The sequence below is a fragment of the Balaenoptera borealis genome, assembly GCF_965194805.1.
Source record: "Balaenoptera borealis genome assembly, chromosome: 1".
Classification (NCBI taxonomy): Eukaryota; Metazoa; Chordata; class Mammalia; order Artiodactyla; family Balaenopteridae; genus Balaenoptera; species Balaenoptera borealis.
In genome coordinates this window covers 117107380-117126891 of record NC_138860.1, presented here as the reverse complement: position 1 = coordinate 117126891, position 19512 = coordinate 117107380, and positions in this window count along the sequence as shown.

Sequence of the window (19512 nt, the reverse complement as noted above, 5' to 3'; positions counted from 1 at the left end):
TAAGGGGGAAATTAATGTACACTCACACACTTGTCATTATAATAGCCCAAATTTGTTTTTATAGTATGACTTCCTTCCAAGGAAATCAGAAAACAATTTATATTCAAATTCCCAAATAGCTACTCACCTGGTAGATGGCTAAAATAATCATCTCCATTTTTTGAAGGCAAAGAGATGCTAAAAATTTGTCAAAGGCCACATGGCACTTTCATGGTGAAATATGCTTATTAGAACAACTCTCTGGAAATCATTCTGGCATTCCTTAAAAGTCTGACATCTAATATGCAAGCCACAGAGCAGGTTATATTAATCGGTAATCATATTATATAAGCATACTACAAAATATTTGTGTTCTACTAGTTAACATAATATTCCTTCACTCATTTTACTCTCTTTAATTTATTCTCCTTCCCCAAACCCAAGACCCATAATTTTCCATTTGTGAGCTCTGTGATGCTGGAAAAATTACTTAATTTCCCTCTGCCTCCATGTGTACCTCTGCAAAATGGAATAAGAGAAGCCAACTCATAGACTTGTCATTAGGATGAAATAAAAAATTCTCAGAAGATTCCCCAATATATACAGGGTGTCCATAAAATTTGGAAACACAAATATTATAATTTCATGTTTTTTCCAGAGTGATGAAGAATGAATTGATTGAGCTAATACTGCCAAGTGGATGAAAAGGCTGATAATAAGAATGAATAGCAGAGCCCTTTAATGCATATCATTTTGAAAGAGCTGCCATTTCCCATAGCACAGTTGGAAAGCTGGTTCAAAAATTCAAAGATACAGACAGCATGTCAGCCAAACTCTTTTGTGAACTATCATCCACTTCCAACAAGGTGAATGAAAAGATCATAGCCAGTCCAAAGAGGTCAACTTGCCAAAGATTCAAGGAATTGGAGGTACCTTGCAGAATTGTTCAAGAGAGTCCCCAAATGCATGCCTTTCAACCATACAAGATGTAAGTTCTACAAAGCTTCTCTGAAAATGATCCTGACCATCATGATAAGGGGCAATGCACTGAATATATCAGGTAAGATCATTGAACAAAATCATATACTGTAATGTAAATAACTATTTATTATGCATATTTGCTTATGTTTTCATGCTTTTTAGCCATCTATAGTACTTATTAAATATTTATTAGTAGTATTTATTATTTAAGGAAAGAACAAAGATGTTCCATAACTCACTGTGTTTTCATTTTTGATATAATCACATTTTGGCACCAGCAAATAAAGACAGAGGAATCACTAGCTAGTACTAATGATTCTGTCCTATTCAGTTGTGGTCCCCTATTGACCTCTTCCTTCATTAGCTTACCAACATGCCTCAATTCTTTAAGAAAATACAAACAGTGAAATGTGTCTGCACATGTTTCCTGGTCCTTCTCCCATAGAATCAAAATTGAAATTTGAAATCTGTCTACATATTTTTTTCTCTATTTCCTAATCTCAATTTCCTTCTCATAAAGAGATATAGTCTTCAAGTTGACTTTGATTCATGAAAATATTATACTAAGGAGCTGAAAATAATTATACAAATAAAAACAATATCTTCATATATGCACAATACTAAAAGCAATTTATTTTTGATCACCTATGTTATGCTCTCTGTAGAAGATTTAATGACAGATTTCTGATGCGCAATTCCATAAAAGCAATTATGAGCAAATTATATATGGGGCAATTTTGAAAAACCTGTCTTTGCTTATGCTCACACTCAGTAAAGATATAGAGAACTTTCCAAACAGAAGACATACATGTATTATGTAGTGTAAATAAATGTAGTATGCTGTCATGTCAAATGGACCTGTTTTACCAGGTACTTCATGTTGATCTTAATTCTCTAGCTTAAGGTGCTCAGTGTGACGCAGCCTGGCCAAAAAGGGAAATTCAAGAAATGTTTATTGTTAAGATGCTGATGAACCTCAATGTTAACGGGGGTGATCAAGTGTAAACTGTCATGTGTCACAAGGACATCAACAGTGTCATAAAGCAAAGACTTTCTACAGGATCCATCAAAGGGAAGTCAAGTTTGAAAAAACTGAAATAATTAGATTGCCATTTGTCAAGTATGTCTGAATTTTAGTCTGCCATCTGGCAGAACCTGAGGATCAGAGAATAGAGACAGGCTATATATGTGTAACCCCTGAAATCTTGTACTTCCTATGAATATGAGACTTTGGGGGAATCAGAGGTCATGGACAGCAAAGAATGGACAAAATGCAGGCATGAAGACCAGAGGCTTTGTAATAAATAGATTAGTAACTGGTGTAATAACACCGAAGACTGCTATAAATGGATCAAATCAACCAGGAAGGAGTTTTTTAGTAACCATCTACAGGTATTATTCTTAGCCCTAAACTGTTCACAATTTTATTAGCAGCTTGATGAAAAAAATAGAAGGTAGAATTTTTAAATTCAAGATAGCACAAAACTGAAAGGGACAGATAATATTTTTTTTTAAGAAAGGAGTTCAATAGAAAAAGGATGGGCTGAAATTTTGATATAAAAAAAGAAGGAAGATTTGGAGTTTTAGTGAGATTTCCAGCTTGAAAGGAAAGGTACCCTAAAAATATATTTGGGAGAATTAAACAAAGGAATTATTAAGGGAAGTATGGCTAGGGATTAAGGAAACTACAAAGGATTGTTAAATACCCCAGAGAATAATAAGCTCAACTACTCCCTCTACATCTGAAGGTGTGAGAAGAGGAGCTGATTATTAGAACACTGATACACAGAAGTGTATGATACACAGAAGGATGGATGGAGAGAGCAGCCATCTAAGTAAGAGGAGCTTGGAGGAAAGAAACAAGGGGAATAAATATTTTGACCTCACTTTTCTCCCTTCTTCCCATCTCCTAGGGCTCTTCATCCACCAAGCTCAACTGAAAATCAGAGAGCAAGTAACTCATTGATGTTATGATTTGTGAGGTAGAACCCAGAAATCTGTATTTGTTTACAAATATGGTAATGGTTTGGATACATCCCAAAGTTTGAGAACCACTAGAGTCCAGTGCAAACTGTTACTCTTGCTCTACTGCAAAGATCAGAAAATTTTTATGCAAAGGGCTTGACAGTAAACATTTTAGGCTCTTTGGGCCATACAGTCTCTGTTGTAGCTACTCAAATCCGCCTTTGTAGCATGAAAGTAGCTTAAGCAAATGGGCTTGGCTGGAATTTGCCCCAGCAGGCTGGCTTTGGCCCATTACAGTTTTAACACTGTAAAACTTAAATTAAAAGCTTTTAAAATATACTGATAATTACACTTATTATATCTCTTATTATCAATAGAACTTACAAGCCCTGACAAATTTTTTGCACTCTCAATCGTACCAGAAGTGAAATTTGAAAAGAGTTTCCTCCAAAAAACTTTCCTCTAGGAAACTCATATCCCAGGAAGATGATCTATTGCTGTACAATAGGGAATATTACAACTTTTATTTATATTTACTTTTTTTAACATTTGTTTTAAATTTCTATTTTCAAATACTTTATGATGTGCTTAAAGAATTAGTATTTTAGTACATGGAAATATTTACGAATTAAATAAATTACTTTGTTTATTGGAAAGCAACACTGGCAAATAGGGTCTCCAAAAATCCACCCTTCCATAAAAGCAATGAGAACACTGATAAACAACTGTCAAATCATCTTTTTAAGAGCTCCTGGAATTAACCAAAAACTTGCAACAATCCAAGGAGAGTTTATTCAAGAAAACTGGTTGAATCTCAGTAAGAATACTGAGCTTTGTGGCATTTTAACTTTTGTTTCCATCCCCTTACTCCCAGCTTTATAGTAGCCTTAAGAACTATCCACTTTGGAACCACAATAACTAAAAAACAGCAGTCTAGCAGCCATGGCGGGTAGATCAAACTGGTTTGGAACACCCAAAAGTCCATCCCCAAAGAAATGCCACTATCTGACCTATCTTGGAGCTCCCTGGAAAAAACCAATTCTCTGGGCTCATCTTTATTCAAACTCACTCAGATCTCATTGGATGAGGAAAGCTGTATCCATGGGGCATTTGTCCAAAAGAGTCAGAGACAAGTGTTTAACATCATAGTTGCCTAGGACAGCAATACCAGTTGGGGTAATTGAACAACCAAAAAATTAAAAGGAAAATAAGGGAACTGAGATCTCCATAGGGGGTTTTGAAAATATCTAACATGTTTCTAGGAATCAAGAAGGCCATCTGCATGTGTAGTGGCACATGCACAGAAAGACTTGAAAAACTCTAATCTGTGTCCATGGCTGACCTTAAGGCTCTGTGCAAGCAAGAACTGAAGGATAAGGCACAACTTTAAACTACTCCAGCATTGAAAGCCTAGTCCAACACACACTGGGTCCTTCAACAAAGGTGGGAAACTTACTGGTTCAGGACATTTAAGAAAATCTCTGTCCAATCACTATCTGGATACGAAGATAACTAAGCAGAGATGAGACTTTAATACCTGCACATAACAAAGAATAAGGTATTACAGAATTTTCCAGACAATTCACTAAACAAATAAACAACAACAACAACAAGAACGAAGTCTGGGGGAGAAGGTAGAGATCTATTCCCAGAGCTACGATGCTATGTTACTTAAAATGTCCAAGTTTCAACAAAAAAATTACAAGATATTATATGAAGAAACAGGAAAGTGTGTCCAATACATGAGAAAGAAAACAGGTAATAGAAATTGATCCTGTGAAGTCCAAATATTGGACTTACAAGACAAAAACTTTAAATCAGATATCATAAATATGCTCAACTAATGAAATAAAATTATTGATACATTTTAAAAACTAAAGGAAAATATGATAACAGTGTCACACAGACACTGTGTTTTTCAAACAGAAAATATGAACAAAGAAATTAAAATTATAAAATGAAACCAAATAAAAATACTGGAGTTTAAAAGTATGATCATTAAAATGAAACATTCACTAGAGAGGAGTAACAGCAGATAAGAGCTGACAGAAGAAAAATAAGTATACTTGAAGATAGGTTAAATGAAATTATCCAGTCTGAGGCACAGAAAAAAAAAAATTTAAAGGAAAATCACCAGAAACTCAGAAACGTGAGGGATACCATCAAGGTCAAGTATATCAACATACACATCATGTGAGAGTCCCAGAAGAAAAGGAGAGAGACAGAAAGGGCAGAAAGAATATTTGAATAAAGAATGGCTAAAAATTTCCCAAATTTGACAAACAACATTAACTTACACATCCAAGAATCTTGAAACACTCCTAGTAGGATAAACAAAAAGAGATCCACACCTAGGCACATCATAGTCAACCTGTCAGAAGACAAAGAGAGATCTTGAAAGGAGCAACAGAGAGAGAAAACAATAAACAAACTCATCATGTGCAAGGTATCTTCAATGAGTAACAACTGACTTACCAGAAACCAAGAAAGCCAGGATGCTGTAAGATGATAAACTCAAAGGACTGAAAGAAGACTATAAGCCAAGAAAACTACCATTCAAAAATGAAGGCAAAATTAATACATCATAAGATTAAAAAAACTGAGAAAATTAATTTCTAGGGGACCTACCTTATAAGAAACACTAAAGGGAATCTTTCAGGTTGAAATAAAAGGACACTAGACAGTAATTTTAATCCACATGGGTGCATAAAGAGTACCAGTAGAGGTAACTACATAAGTAAATATAGATGAGAGTACAAATATATTTTTCTTTGTAGATAATTTCTTCTATATCATTTGAAAAACAACTACATAAAGCAATATTTATAAAACTGTGTTGATGGACTCAAAATGTATAATTTGTATGTCAATAATAGCATAAAAGAGTGGAAAATCAATGGGGCTATATTAGAACAAATTGTTTTGTATACTATTCAAGTTAAGCTGGTACTAATCAGAACTAGATTGTTATAAACAAGATATTAGTTGTACTCCCTAGGGAAGTTACTAAGAAAATAACTATAAAAACTCATAATATTCATAAAATAAACAGCAAAAAATTAAAATTATACACTAGAAAATACTTAGTTAATACAAAAGAAGGCAGTAATGAAAATTAGAGGGAAAAAAAGACATATGGAACACAAATAGCAAAATGACAAACCTAAAGCCTTCTTCATCAACCCTAGTACATTGCTGGTGGTAATGTAAGTCAATGTAGCCTCTTTGAAAAAGTTTGCCAGTTCCTCAAAAAATTGAACATAGAGTTACTATATGATCGGTCATTCCACTCCTAGATACACATCAAGAGAAATAATACATGTCCACACAAAAACTTGTACAGGATGTTACAGCAACATTACTCATAATAGCCAAAAATTGGAAACAACCCAAATGCTCATCAATTGATGGATGGGTAGGCAAAATATGGCATATCTATAAAACGAAATGTTATTTGGCATTAAAAAGGCATGAAGTTCTGATACATGTACAACATGGATGAGTTCAAAAATATTATGCCAAGTGAAAGAAACCAGTCACAAAAGAACTCATATTTTATGATTCCATTTATAGGCCATGTCCAGGATAGGTAAATCTATACAGTTAGGAAGTAGTTTAGTGGTTTCTAAGGGCTAGAGGGAAGATGAATGGAGAATGGCTGCTATTGGGTGCAGGGTTTCTTTTTCAAGTGATGAAAATGTTCTAAAATTGGATAGTGATGATTCTTACATAACTCTGTAAGAATATACTAAAAACCTTGAAGTTTAAACTTTAAAAGGGTGAATTTTGTGATATACAAATTACATCTTAATAAAGATGTTACAAAAAATGTTCAAGCTCATCATTTTTTAGTTGATCACATGTAAGATCAAAATAGTTTGAAGTGAATTATCATTCCTGAAAGGCTAAGCATACTCTCATCAGACTGACATCCTGAAATATGTCAACTTCAACTCTACACAAATACAAAAACCGACAACTTAAAAAAATGTGAAAAATGTATACAGATTGTAGAGTGGGCCATACACTTAGAAAAAGGGACTCACATGGATTAAATTTTCTGTTTTATGAATTTTGGCCTAAGAACAAGCTGAAGTTGAATAGAAAACTCATACTTTTTTTTGTCCTGAAGGTCCAGAGGATAGAATTAAGGGAACCCATAGCTGCTGGAGAGTGAGGTGGGCATGTTAGAAAAAAGAAAGGTAGTGTGGTAGAAAGGCCCCAGGTTCTGTGATAAACTTGGCTCACATTTTCAGCCTGAGTCTTGAACCATGCATGCATAAAGCAAACCCAAAACAGCACAGACAAGGGAAAAAAAAAAAAAAAAAAAAAAAACAGCTAAAACTTAACTGATATTTGAACTGTTGCCCAAGAAAAAACATTTATATTTCCACTACAACCAATTTAATTCCTGCTAAAATGAAAATATCAACACTATTGGGTGGAATAAAAGAGAATCCAGAGTTTCTGCAACATGGCAATTAATGTCAGAATGCATTCAAATTTAGTCAACATAAAAAGAAACAGAAATACTTGACAAATTCTCTAGACAAACGACAACCAACATTGACCAATCTTGACATCATTTAGGTATGAAATTAGCAGATAGAGATTTTAAAGCAGGTAGTATGCTTCTGATCACGTATAAATATGGTTGCAATGAATAAAAATATAGGAAATCTCAGCAGAGAAATATAAGCCATGCAAAAAAAAAGGAAATTCTAGAGCTGAAAATAATTTATTTATAAATATCTGATATATAAAATGTACTGAATAAGTTTAGCAGGAGAATGGAGAAGACAGAAGAAATATTGAATGAACTTGAAGGTAGATCAATAGGAATTATCCAATCTATGGAATAGAAAAAATAAACATTGAAAAATAAATTAACAGAACTTTTTTTTTGATATTATGGAATAATATCAAAATATTTGTTTATACATGTAATTGAAGTCTCAGAAGAATATAGAATGGAACATAATATATTTTAAAGAAATAACAGCTGAATTTTTTCAAAATTTGATAAAAGACAAAAACCGAAAAATTTAAGAACCTCAGCAATTCCCAAGCAGGAAAAATATGAAGAGAACCATACTTAGATATATTAAAATAAAACTGCACAAAACCAAAGAAAAAGAGGAAAAACTTGAAAGTAGTCAAAGAAAAATGAAACATTACATACAGAGAGAAAAAATAAATCATTATACCATTTACTTATCAGAACACTTGGAACCCAGAAGACAGTGGGAAAATATCATTAAGGTGATCATTAAGGTGATGAAAGCAAAATATCAAAGAAACAAAAACTATCAACCAGGAATTCTATATCTAGCAATAATGTCCCTCTAGAATGTAGGGAAATATATCTTCAGCTAAAAAGAATATGAGAGAATTTGTTGTCAGCAGACATAAATTAAAAGAATTGCCAAAGGCAGTTCTGAGGCTGAAGAGATACCTCACTGGAAGCTCATATCCTCAGGAAGAATAAAGAATACTGAAAACGGCAAATATAAAGATAAATGACTATTCTCTTTTTCTCTAAATTTCTTTAAAATTCATATGATGGTTTAAAGCAAAAATTACAACATTGTCTCATGGAATTTATAATGTATATAGAAATAAAATGTTATATCCATGAGAGCATAAAGTGAGGGATATTATATAAACCTATAGACAATTGTAAAGTTCTGCATTTTACGTGAAATGACACAATATTAACTCTAAGTTCACTGTGAAAATTTAAAGATGTATATTTTAATACCTACAGCAACTACTAAAAAATATGCAAAGTGGTATAATTAAAAAGCCAACAGATAAATTAAATTGCAATTCTGAAAATATTCAAAAATCCAAAAGAGGACAGAAACAGAGGAAATTAAAGGCAAAGTAAGTAAAATGAAGGAAATGATCAAGATAACAGCAAATATTAATGAAATAAAAAACAGACAAGCAATAGAGAAATTAGTAAGGCCAAATCTTGCGTTTTTTAGAAGATCAACAAAATAATAAGTCCCTAGTTAGACTGATAAAAATAAATAAATAACACGAATTACCAATAAGAGGAACAAAAGTATTGCTATCACTGCTTATCCTACAGATATTAAAAGGATAATAAAACAATATTACGATCAACTTTATGCCCAAAATTTATTGACAACCTAGATGAAATAGATAAATCCTGGGGGCAGAGAGGAACAGCTTACCAAAACTGACATTAAATTAAATTGAAAATCTGAAATGTTCTACAATTAACAGATAAGTCAAATCAATCACCAAAAGACTTTCCACAGGGAAAACTCCAGGCCCAAGTAGTTTCATTTGTGAATTCTATCAAAATATAAGGAAAAATAGCACCAAATTTACACAAAGGCTTACAGAAATTAGAGGAAGAGGGAATATTTGCTAACTCATTTTATGAAGCCAGCATAATCCTAATATTGATACCTCATAGAAAATATTACCAAAAAAAAATTACAGACAAATATCCCTCGTGGACATAGATACAAAAATGTTACACTTAAATCCTCAAAAATACTTAATAAAATATTATTAAATAAAATTACAGTTTTATTCAAAATAACCAAAACTTGGAAACAATCAGATGTCCATAAATGAATGGAAACATAAATCAACTGTGATATATTTATACAATGGAATATAACTCACCAATAAAAACAAACAAACTATTGAAATGAATGACATGGATGAAGATCAAAACATTATGCCGAGTAGGAAAAGTCTTACAAAAAAGAATACGTACTGTGTGGTTCTATTTATTTGAAGTTCTAAAACAAGCAAAACTAATCTATGATGGAATAAAATAAGAACAGTTTTTGGCTCTGAGAACTTAGGGGAGAAATTGAGAAGTCCATGAAAGAACTTTGTGATAGTAATATTCTATATCTTGATAGAGACTTGTTACATAGCATTTGTCAAAACCCACCAAATGTACAAGATTTGTGTATTTCGTTTTATATAAATTTTACATTAAAAACTGCAAAAATATTGAACTCTAGTTAATGATATGGATGCTAAAGTATTTAGGGAAAAAAAACATCTGCAATTCTTAAAAAGTAAGATGAGTAGCTAAAGGGATGACAAATGATTATAAATATGATAAAACAAGTATAGTAAAATGTTAATTTCACACATATAGCAAAGTTTACTATTTACTATGAGTCTTTCAATCGTTATTTTATTTTATTTATTTATTTTTAAATAAGTTTATTTATTTATTTTTGGCTGCGTTGGGTCTTCGTTGCTGCAAGCAGCCTTTCTCTATTTGCAGCGAGTAGGGACCACTCTTCCATGTGGTGTGCGGGCTTCTCATTGCGGTGGCCTCTCTTTGTTGCGGAGCATGGGCTCTAGGCACACAGGCGTTAGTAGTTGTGTGTGAAGAGTCTTTCAATCTTTACATTTGACATACTGAAATGATGGAAAATAGTTTGAAGTTCCATAACTTAGACTATGGGAAATTTCTCATTTAGAAATATGAAGGACTGATAAGCTATAGAATCTTAATATACCTAGGAAACTACCTGAAAAAGAATTCATACTCAATGCAATCCCACTGTGATATAAGAAACCAGTATTCTGGTTCAGAAAGAAATATTTTCAAAACTCTTTTCTAATGGGTCAGGACTAAGAACTGGTTTTTATTCAGAGCCTTCTCCATTTTTCTCACTTAATTCTTTCATCATTTAGACTATTTAAGATTCAGGTTGTTCCTCCTTATGTACCAGTATCACAGACTTCTTCTAAGCAAATGTCCATTTGTAAAGATAGAAACGCAAGCAAAATGTACAGCCTGAGTTTCCACTAGGTCCCACGTTCCATGTACTTCAAATGCCCATAAGCAGCTTGATAAGCCTTTAGCAGCTCTTTCTCTTTTTATTCAAATTGGATTCCACTACAAAACCTGGTTGGATGAACAAATAAACAAACAAATTAAATAAATGAACAAATAAATGAATACATATAATTTAACCAAAGCCAGAAACTCTGCCTAGTAAGAACTCAACTGCCCTCCAGTTTCAAGGAACAGTTGGGTAGCCTGCCACGGTCTTAGTGTGTTACGAAGAACTGAATCTAATCCTTACATTCTAGATGTCCTCAAACCCAAAGACTAAATAGAAATCTTTTTGTTCAAAGTTAAGTAAACATAAAATGTCAACAAGTAACCTATAAAAAAGAAATATAACCTGCAAAGTGCATATTCTTCCCTTGATTAGATTTAGACCATCATAGAAAAGGAAAATTGCTTTAAAAATATTTTGCTATCTGTTGTTAATATAAGAGAATATTACTCTGAGTATTTTCATCTTAGCATTCTCTAGCACCTGGCACAAAAATTTTAAATATCTTTTGAATGGATGAATGAATGAATGAGTTTCTCTTGTTAAAAAAGTTGACTTTAAGATATGAGAATGAATATAATCAAATTAAATCACGGTTGGAATTTGGAAGTCGCTAATTGATACTGCAGACAATAAAATAAATAATTCAAAGGACGTTCTTGAAAAATACTTGTGAAATAAAGAAAAAGAGAACAGAAGTTTAAAATTAGGGAGAGAATATAACGGATTTGAGTTTCCAGATTTTATAAGACCTTAGGGTTAAAATGAAAAGTGGCATTTAAAGGTAGAGTAATGAAAGGAGACTTAAACTTAGAAATATCCTGGTAACATACTTAAATTTAATAAGTGTATCCTTAGCACTTATCACCATCCAAAATATTACATATATTTACATATCTTATAAATTGTCTTTTTGTTCCTCTATTAGAAGTTAAGCTTCAGGAAAGCTGGAAGTTTTTTACTTTTGATCCACTGCTATGTGCACCACCACCAAAAATATTTTCTAATAGATAGTAAATATGCAGTAAATATATATTGAGTGAATTACCTAATTTTAATTAATTAAAAAAAAATCCAGGCAAGGAATGAGGGATGGTTGTAGTGTGTGGATCAGTAGGGAGTCAAGTATATATTGAATACAGCAATTAAAAGCAAGTTGGTCTCAGCTTTTTCTCTGTAACAAAACCCTGTTTTCTTTTTCAAAAAGCAATATAACTTTAAAAACTTTTTATGACGTTAAAATTACACTAATAATAAGCTGCCTTTTGTGCACAAAGATAACAGGACAAATCTCAAGTTTTGCAAAGTCTAAGAAATTAAGAGTTCATAAAAATTGCTTAAAGAAATGCTTTGAAAAACTTAAAAATTTTATCAAGATTAGAGCTCAGGGGGAAAAAAGGCAGTTAAAAAACTTACCAGTAATTTTCAGAGAAAACTCTAATTCGAAAAGATATATGCACACCAATGTTCATAGCAGCACTATTTACAATAGCCAAGACATGGAAGAAACCTAAGTGTCCATCGACAGATGACTGAAGGAGATGTTGTCTCTCTCTCTCTCTTTCTCTCTCTCTCTCTATATATATATATGTATATATATGACAAATATACATAATATATGGAATGTATTATATATATACAACAGATTATTACTCAGCCATAAAAATGAATGAAATAATACCATTTGCAGCAACATGGATGGAACTAGAGATTATTATACTAAGTGAAGTAAGTCAGAAAGAGAAAGACAAATATCATATGATATCACTTATATGTAGAATCTAAAAAAATGATACAAATGAACTTATTTATAAAACAGAAACAAACTCACAGACATAGAAAAGAAACTTATGGTTACCAAAGGAGAAAGGGCGGGGTAGGGATAAACTAGGAGCTTGGGATTAACAGATACATGATACTTTATGTAAAACAGACAAACAACAAGGTCATACTGTATAGCACAGGGAACTATATTCAATATCTTTTAATAATCTATAATGGAAAAGAAACTGAAAAAGAATATATATAAGTATGTATATATATATATATATATATATATATATATATATATATAACTGAATCACTTTGCTGTACACCAGAAATAAATAAATAAATAAATAAATAAATAAAAACTTCCTGCTAATTTTGAAGTCAACCACATTCATAGAATTATGAGAACAAGAGGACAACCACCATGGCAAAAAAGAGTGGAAGCTAAAACCTCTAAATGGTGTATTGAAATCCACAAAATAAAATATTAAATATAAATGGGGCTCAAATCCAACCAGAACTTTCTGAGGAGCATAAAAAATAACTCACAGTAGCATTACAGAGCTAGACCAGGAGAATTATTTATATATCAGCCCTGTCTCCCATTGATTAGGAGATGCCCTTGGGAGCATTAACACCTTGGCACCTCCTGGTTTCACAGGCTGATTGCTCCTACCAGCTTCTGTGAAATAAGAGAAGCCCAGGCAGAGAGTGAAAGACATAGGGACACTAGGTCTTAATCTGAACAAGACACTGTCAGCATGAGACGGGTGGAAGGCTCAAGAAATTGTCTATTCTAACCATGGCTGAAATCAGAGGTGAGACAAAGAGGATTTTACTCAGGCCATAAAGAGGAGTCTGATGTTTCTTTGATAGGTCTTCCAAGATCTATAATCTTTGCAATTCATGATTAATTTCCTTCCATCCTCCTACCTTGCCCAATTCACCAGAATTTCCTTTGGAAATAGGGATTTATGTTTCTGCTTACATGGAAGAGCAGTTTAAACAAAGTAAAAATATTATTGGTGAAGGCAATAAGAATATTAAGAATAAATAAATGTGTGTGTATAATTTTCATCTTTTGTACACCAGAGGTAAAGGATACTAGTTCTTTTAAAATATATGTACAAGAATTCATATGCTCAAAAAATCTCATTATTAAAGAAATAGAAACTATAGGAAAGAAACACCATACCGCAATGCAATAAAACTAGAAATTCTTTATGTAGTTTAAATTCTCACTTCTGTTTTAAACTATAACTTTCATATTCTTGAATTCATTGCTGACTGGCATACCTACTATGCCAGACATTTGCCTATTTGCCTTCAACCCCTGTTCCCACTCTTCTGTGTTTTATCTGTGTATTAAAGAAGGTTAGAAGTCTGCAAGCTTTGTTTCTCAGTTTTCCTTGCTGGCTCTCTTGCTGATGAGTTCTGCTAATAGAACGTACTAGTGGGAGATAAGAAGACAGCAGGAAGAGCAAAGGTTCCTCCTCTGGCTCCAATACTGTAGTAGTGGCTGGCAATTGCTGTCAGTTTCTGTAGTAGTAGCAGGAATGGGTTGATTGATTCTAGACCAAAGAAGACTGGGCATAGGTGGCCACTTTTCCTTGGTGTCAGCTTTGTCCCTCCAACCCTCTTTCCTTTTCCCGTTTGCTATCCTAGCCCTTTCAATATTCATCAACAATTCTTCATATAAAATTCTCTCTGTTGGAAATGGCCATCATTAAAAATCTACAAGTAACAAGTGCAGGAGAGGGTGTTGAGAAAAGGGAACCCTCCCACACTGTTGGTGGGAATGTAATTGGTGCAACCACTATGGAGAACAGTATGGAAGTTCTTCAAAAAACTAAAAATAGAGTTGCCATATGGTCCTGCAATCCCATCCTGGTCATATATCCAGACAAAACTATAATTCAAAAAGATTCATGAACCCCTATATTCATAGCATCACTATTTACAATAGCCAAGACAGGGGAACAACCTAAATGCCCATTGACAGATGACTGAATAAAGATGTTGTACATATATCCAATGGAATATTACTCAGCAATGAAAAAGAAGGAAATAATCCTATTTACAGCTACATGGATGGACCTAGAGATTATCATACTAAGCGAAGTAAGTCAGAAAGAGGAAGACAAATACCATATGATATCACTTATATGTGGAATCTAAAATATGACACAAATGAACTTATCAACAAATCAGAAACAGACTCACAGCAGCTCTACCCACCACCAGAGCCTCCCATCAAGCCTCTTAGATAGCCTCAACCACCAGACGGCAGACAGCAGAAGCAAGAAAAACTACAATCCTGCAGCCTGTGGACCAAAAACCACAGTTACAGAAAGATAGACAAGATGAAAAGGCAGAGGGCTATATACCAGATGAAGGAACAAGAAAAAACCCCAGAAAAACAACTAAATGAAGGGGAGATAGGCAACCTTCCAGAAAAAGAATTCAGAATAATGATAGTGAAGATGATTCAGGACCTCGGAATAAGAATGGAGGCAAAGATTGAGAAGATGCAAGAAATGATTAACGAAGACCTAGAAGAATTAAAGAACAAACAAACAGAGATGACCAATACAATAACTGAAATGAAAACTACACTAGAAGGAATCAATAGCAGAATAACTGAGGCAGAAGAACGGATAAGTGACCTGGAAAACAGAATGGTGGAATTCACTGCTGCGGAACACACTAAAGAAAAAAGAATGAAAAGAAATTAAGACAGCCTAAGAGACCTCTGGGACAACATTAAATGCAACAACATTCGCATTATAGGGGTCCCAGAAGGTGAAGAGAGAGAGAAAGGATCAGAGAAAATATTTGAAGAGATTATAGTTGAAAACTTCCCTAACATGGGAAAGGAAATAGCCACCCAAGTCCAGGAAGCGCAGAGAGTCCCATGCAGGATAAACCCAAGGAGAAACACGCTGAGACACATAGTAATCAAAATGGCAAAAATTAAAGACAAAGAAAAATTATTGAAAGTAGCAAGGGAAAAACGACAAATAACATACAAGGGAACTCCCATAAGGTTAACAGCTGATTTCTCAGCAGAAATTCTACAAGCCAGAAAGGAGTGGCATGATATACTTAAAGTGATGAAAGGGAAGAACCTACAACCAAGATTACTCTACCCGGCAAGGATCTCATTTAGATTTGATGGAGAAATCAAAAGCTTTACAGACAAGCAAAAGCTAAGAGAATTCAGCACCACCAAACCAGCTTTACAACAAATGCTAAAGGAACTTCTCTAAGTGGGAAACACAAGAGAAGAAAAGGACCTAAAAAAAACAAACCCAAAACAATTAAGAAAATGGTCATAGGAACATACATATCGATAATTACCTTAAACGTGAATGGATTAAATGCTCCAACCAAAAGACACAGGCTTGCTGAATGGATACAAAAACAAGACCCATATATATGCTGTCTACAAGAGACGCACTTCAGACCTAGGGACACATACAGACTGAAAGTGAGGGGATGGAAAAAGATATTCCATGCAAATGGAAATCAAAAGAAAGCTGGAGTAGCAATTCTCATATCAGATAAAATAGACTTTAAAATAAAGAATGTTACAAGAGACAAAGAAGGACACTACATAATGATCAATGGATCAATCCAAGAAGAAGATATAACAATTATAAATATATATGCACCCAACATAGGAGCACCTCAATACATAAGGCAACTGCTAACAGCCATAAAAGAGGAAATTGACAGTAACACAATAATAGTGGGGGACCTTAACACCTCACTTACACCAATGGACAGATCATCCAAAATGAAAATAAATAAGGAAACAGAAGCTTTAGATGACACAATAGACCAGATAGATTTAATTGATATTTATAGGACATTCCATCCAAAAACAGCAGATTACACGTTCTTCTCAAGTGCGCACGGAATATTCTCCAGGATAGATCACATCTTGGGTCACAAATCAAGCCTCAGTAAATTTAAGAAAATTGAAATCATATCAAGCATCTTTTCTGACCACAATGCTATGAGATTAGAAATGAATTACAGGGGAAAAAACGTAAAAAAGACAAACACATGGAGGTTAAACAATACATTACTAAATAACCAAGAGATCACTGAAGAAATCAAAGAGGAAATCAAAAAATACCTAGAGACAAATGACAATGAAAACACGACGACCCAAAACCTATGGGATGCAGCAAAAGCAGTTCTAAGAGGGAAGTTTATAGCTATACAAGCCTACCTAAAGAAACAAGAAAAATCTCAAGTAAACAATCTAACCTTACACCTAAAGGAAATAGAGAAAGAAGAACAAACGAAACCCAAAGTTAGCAGAAGGAAAGAAATCATAAAGATCAGAGCGGAAATAAATGAAATAGAAACAAAGAAAACAATAGCAAAGATCAATAAAGCTAAAATCTGGTTCTTTGAGAAGATAAACAAAATTGATAAGCCATTAGCCAGACTCATCAAGAAAAAGAGGGAGAGGACTCAAATCAATAAAATCAGAAATGAAAAATGAGAAGTAACAACAGACACTGCAGAAATACAAAGCATCCTAAGAGACTACTACAAGCAACTTTATGCCAATAAAATGGACAACCTGGAAGAAATGAACAAATTCTTAGAAAGGTATAATCTTCCAAGACTGAACCAGGAAGAAACAGAAAATATGAACAGACCAATCACAAGTAATGAAATTGAAACTGTGATTAAAAACCTTCCAACAAACAAAAGTCCAGGACCAGATGGCTTCACAGGTGAATTCTATCAAACATTTAGAGAAGAGCTAACACCTATCCTTCTCAAACTCTTCCAAAAAATTGCAGAGGAAGGAACACTCCCAAACTCATTCTATGAGGCCACCATCACCCTGACACCAAAACCAGACAAAGACACTACAAAAAAAGGAAATTACAGACCAATATCACTGATGAATATAGATGCAAAAATCCTCAACAAAATACTAGCAAACAGAATCCAACAACATATTAAAAGAATCATACACCACGATCAAGTGGGATTTATCCCAGGGATGCAAGGATTCTTCAATATATGCAAATCAATCAATGTGATACACCATATTAACAAATTGAAGAATAAAAACCATATGATCATCTCAATAGATGCAGAAAAAGCTTTTGACAAAATTCAACACCCGTTTATGATAAAAACTCTCCAGAAAGTGGGCATAGAGGGAACCTACCTCAACATAATAAAGGCCATATATGACAAACCCACAGCAAACATCATTCTCAATGGTGAAAAACTGAAAGCATTTCCTCTAAGATCAGGAATGAGACAAGGATGTCCACTCTCACCACTATTATTCAACATAGTTCTGGAAGTCCTAGCCACAGCAATCAGAGAAGAAAAAGAAATAAAAGGAATACAAATTGGAAAAGAAGAAGTAAAACTGTCACTGTTTGCGGATGACATGATATTATACATAGAGAATCCTAAAACTGCCACCAGAAAACTGCTAGAGCTAATTAATGAATATGGTGAAGTTGCAGGATACAAAATTAATGCACAGAAATCGCTTGCATTCCTATACACTAATGATGAAAAATCTGAAAGAGAAATTATGGAAACACTCCCATTTACCATTGCAACAAAAAGAATAAAATACCTAGGAATAAACCTACCTAGGGAGACAAAAGACCTGTATGCAGAAAACTATAAGACACTGATGAAAGAAATTAAAGATAATACCAACAGATGGAGAGATATACCATGTTCTCGGATTGGAAGAATCAACATTGTGAAAATGACTATACTACCCAAAGCAATATACAGATTCAATGCAATCCCTATCAAATTACCAATGGCATTTTTTACGGAACTAGAACAAATCATCTTAAAATTTGTATGGAGACACAAAAGACCCCGAATAGCCAAAGCAGTCTTGAGGGAAAAAAACGGAGCTGGAGGAATCAGACTCCCTGACTTCAGACTATACTACAAAGCTACAGTAATCAAGACAATATGGTACTGGCACAAAAACAGAAACATAGATCAATGGAACAAGATAGAAAGCCCAGAGATAAACCCACGCACCTATGGTCAACTAATCTATGACAAAGGAGGCAAAGATATACAATGGAGAAAAGACAGTCTCTTCAATAAATGGTGCTGGGAAAACTGGACAGCTACATGTAAAAGAATGAAATTAGAATACTCCCTAACACCATACACAAAAATAAACTCAAAATGGATTAGAGACCTAAATGTAAGACTGGACACTATAAAACTCTTAGAGGAAAACATAGGAAGAACACTCTTTGACATAAATCACAGCAAGATCTTTTTTGATCCACCTCCTAGAGTAATGGAAATAAAAACAAAAATAAACAAATGGGACCTAATGAAACTTCAAAGCTTTTGCACAGCAAAGGAAACCATAAACAAGATGAAAAGACAACCCTCAGAATGGGAGAAAATATTTGCAAACGAATCAACGGACAAAGGATTAATCTCCAAAATATATAAACAGCTCATTCAGCTCAATATTAAAGAAACAAACACCCCAATCCAAAAATGGGAAGAAGACCTAAATAGACATTTCTCCAAAGAAGACATACAGACGGCCACGAAGCACATGAAAAGATGCTCAACATCACTAATTATTAGAGAAATGCAAATCAAAACTACAATGAGGTATCACCTCACACCAGTTAGAATGGGCATCATCAGAAAATCTACAAACAACAAATGCTGGAGAGGGTGTGGAGAAAAGGGAACCCTCTTGCACTGTTGGTGGGAATGTAAATTGATACAGCCACTATGGAGAACAATATGGAGGTTTCTTAAAAAACTAAAAATAGAATTACCATATGATCCAGCAATCCCACTACTGGGCATATACCCAGAGAAAACCATAATTCAAAAAGACACATGCACCCGAATGTTCATTGCAGCACTATTTACAATAGCCAGGTCATGGAAGCAACCTAAATGCCCA